Here is a 3,773-nt window from a genome sequence, read left to right as displayed (position 1 = left end):
GTACGAGACGATATGGAAGAAGTTTGGCCACATGATCGTCGACAGGAACCCTGGGCGTGTTTATGCTTTAACCATGCAAGTAGGCGTTATCTTGCGTGTCGTGAGTGATATGCATACGAGACCCAGGAATACCGTGACTCCAGATATACTCTTTGATTGGGAGTTTAACTTGGAGAATTCAGAAAGACTTGGCCTCAACGTGAAATGGCTTCGTAAGCAAATAAACGTTATCAAGGATTCATGTGAGAAGAACATACCCTTTCCCAATGATGCTGTGAAGGAGAAGGAGGACAAGATTGCCAAGCTGACCGAGGAGTTGAACAAGGAGAGGGCGGCTTTGCAAATCTTGAAGGATGCTGATGAGCGAAAGCCTTTTCTTGCTGATCTCTTGAACTTCTGAACTTCTGAGAGATGTGAGGTTTATACTTGGGTTTTGATATTTAGATGGTTTTGGATTGACTGATGGTTAAGGATTTTCTTGTAGATTTGATAGAGATTTTCTTTTACGAAATATGAACTGAATTTTGATAAATTGCTGAATTCAAATACTAATTGCAAACGTTTTGGAGGAATTGAAATACAAATGAAAGAAAATTCTAAATGTTAAATCCAAACGCCATGAATGCTTCGAACGCCCAATACCTCAAATGTCCAATAATTTCAGATAAACGTCTTGAGCCAATTTTCGTGAATTACTGGCAGGGTTCTGTCATCTGTGTTGATTAATTTGTAGTATCCTCCGGCCAAGGGCCTAGCGACCATGAATGGTCTTTCCCAATTGGAGTTCCATGTAGAATGAAGACCGCGCTGAACTGCCTTGAGAACCAGGTCTCCCTCATGAAACTTGTTAGGCTTGGTCGATCGTGCCTTGAATATCTTCCGCTGATTCGGAATTCCCTATTTGACGGAATTCCACGATTGTGGCACATATGGACACTCGCGCGGAAGAGAGTATCCAGCATAGTGTTGATCATGCTTAGCCAGGTCTTCAACAATAAACCTCTCGATGGAGTGACCGATTTGAAGAAGGTCTGAACCCAACCATTGGGTGTAATATTGCTGCGGTGAAGTCACCCACTCGTATCTTTTGATGACTGCTAAATTGTTCATGGGGAGAAGTCTCTGGACCATAGTAGCATATTTGAATATTGGTAATATTGGAGAATGAGGAGGAATAAGACTTGCCTGAGCTCGAACCCTTCTGACAAAGGTGTGCGATCATCTCCAAGTTCCTGTGTAATTCCCATCAGAGTTTTTACTTCTTCCAGATGCTCAAACGGTGGTGCGTTCTCTGCTTCGTCTTCTGACTCAGAGTCCTTGTCGACGACAGGATGTGTTGAAGGCATCGTTATCCTTCCAACATGAATCCAAGTTATTCCAAGGACCATGTCATATCCGGGGTCTTACTGGATTATGAAAAACTTGGCCTCAGTGCAGATCAATCTTTCCGTAACTTTGAGAGTGATGAAGCCGTATGCGTCTCTGGAGATTCCTTCGTGGTCCCTGATTGCTATGGTAGCGTGGGTAGATTCCCGTAGAGTTATACCAGCAGCTCTGAGAGTTTTCAAAGGGATGATGTTGACGGCGGTACCGACATTGACGAACGCCCTCTTGAACTCATTTCCTTTAATGTGCACTGTGGTGAGCAGTCCCCAGTCATACATTTCTGTGTCGGTGGCTGAAGGTTCGATGGTGGTCTCTTGGATCAGCAGGCGTTTTTCGGACACGATATGGTTCAGTGCAGCAAACATGTCTTTCCTTTGAGCTTTCGAAAGATACAAAAACTCGCAGACATGTTCGATAAGAGATTGGACCGCTTCCTTGACAGGAGGTTCAGAGATGGTAAAAGTTCGGACTGGGAGGGGGTTTCTGTGTACTCCCTCAGTCCCCAGGTTGAGCTCTCCTGATTCGACCTTTTCTTTGAATATGCGCTTCAAAATTTTGCAATCACTTGTGGGATGGCTGACGTATCTATGGAAGCGGCAATACCGAGGGTTTTCCATGACTTTTTCATTTGGTTACTTCTTGACATAAGGCAATTTGATTGCACCATCTTGGATCCAGGCATCGAGTAGTTCATTAACTTCTTCCATTGAAAAAGGAAAATCGGGTGCTTCTGGATCTTCCGTATGCTGAGGAGGGACTTTCAAATTCTCCTTCTTGTGTGTCTTTGAAGGGGTGGAGGAAGTATGCTTGTGCTGTGGTTCTGCTTTTCGCTTACTCCCTTCTATGACAGCATTTGTTGAAGGTTGCAGGTTGTACTGCTTGTTGATCAAACGCCTGCTTCCTCGAGTGTCTTTTGAATCCTCAGTCTTTGTAGACTTTGTTCTTTCCAAAAGAGCGGGTGCAGTGGTTGCCGACCTCTTCGCAGCTTCGTGAAGCTCTGAAAAAGTTTGGAATCGAAGATTCTCCAGCAAGGCCCTGTAGACTGGGAGCATGCCATTGATGCACAAGCCCACCAATTGTTGCTCCGTTACGTTTGGGTCGTGACAATCCAGGGCTTGGACTCTAAACCTTTTTACATAATCATTGGGATTTTCATTGACCCTCTGAAACATTCTTCCAAGTTCGGAGAGCGTGACTTGTTCTGACATGAAGAAGTATTTCCTGTAGAATGTGTTAACCATTTCTCCCCAATTGTTGATAGTCCCTGGAGTGATGTTGTTATACCAGGTGTATGCTCTGCCTTTCAGAGATTTTGAGAGTTTCTTGAGATGAACGACATGATTATGTTCATGTTCTCCCAGGGCTTCGATAAAACAAGATACGTGTTCCCGAGCATTGCCAATTCCATCATATAAGGTGAAGGTTGGAGAAACGTAACCTTTGGGGAGTGGAATCCTCTGCGTAGCGGCAGGATAAGGAGGTTGATGACGATGGACATTCGATGTTTTTTCTTTTCCACGGTTCTCCAAGAGGTGCTCCAGATCCTCGCGAGTGATGAAATTCGATGATCCCTTCGCTGATGAGTTGTCTGCAGCAGTTTTGTGGACTTCGTCGTCTTCTACTGTATGGATTGGAATTACTTCAGGATCGTCGTCTGGGGATTTATCCTTCTCCTTTCCCTTCTCTTGAGTCTTCTCTGACATCTTGTCAGTAAAAGTTTTGAGATAATTACACAGCTCTTTATGTGTAGCAGCCATGTCAGTCTGATTCTTTGCAAGAATCTCCCGCGCTTTGATAAGATCAGCAATGGTAGGTGGTGGATCTCCTCTAACTTCTTCAGGGTGTCGTACGGACAGTGGATGAACTTCGGCGTGAGGAGGAGTAATGTCACCACCATCAGTGTTAGAGGTCGGAATTGTCTCCGGGATATTCTGATTGTTGTTGTTGCTAGTGCTAGCACGGTTTGTGTTAGAATTCGTAACTGAACCTGACCTGAGATCAACCATCTTGTGAAATTGTGAGATTGCAACCGAGAGAATGATCTTCCACTGTGGTCGCCAATCTGTAGATGGGGAAAAACGATTTACTGGTTTTTAAGGAATTGAGGAGACGACCGTACGGAGGAGACTCCTCGAACCGAGCGAAATGTTAAACCTCACACAGATGCACCGCTGCAAAAGTGGTGCTTTAGATTCGAGAGATCAATCTGTAGTACTCCGGCCTAAATCAAGACAATGACCGTTCCAGAGTAAATTCGGTCACAAGAGAGGATGGGTTGATCTGTAGGAGGGAAGCTGAGAAATGCGTGGAATCAATGGTAATCAAAGATTGTGGGTGTATAAATTCTGAATATGATAAGCTCTGAATGATTGAAATTGCTCAATTGA

The sequence above is a fragment of the Papaver somniferum genome, chromosome 7, assembly GCF_003573695.1.
Source record: "Papaver somniferum cultivar HN1 chromosome 7, ASM357369v1, whole genome shotgun sequence".
Taxonomy (NCBI): domain Eukaryota; kingdom Viridiplantae; phylum Streptophyta; class Magnoliopsida; order Ranunculales; family Papaveraceae; genus Papaver; species Papaver somniferum.
The sequence above is the reverse complement of the archived record's forward strand: the minus strand, read 5'-3'. Positions refer to the sequence as shown.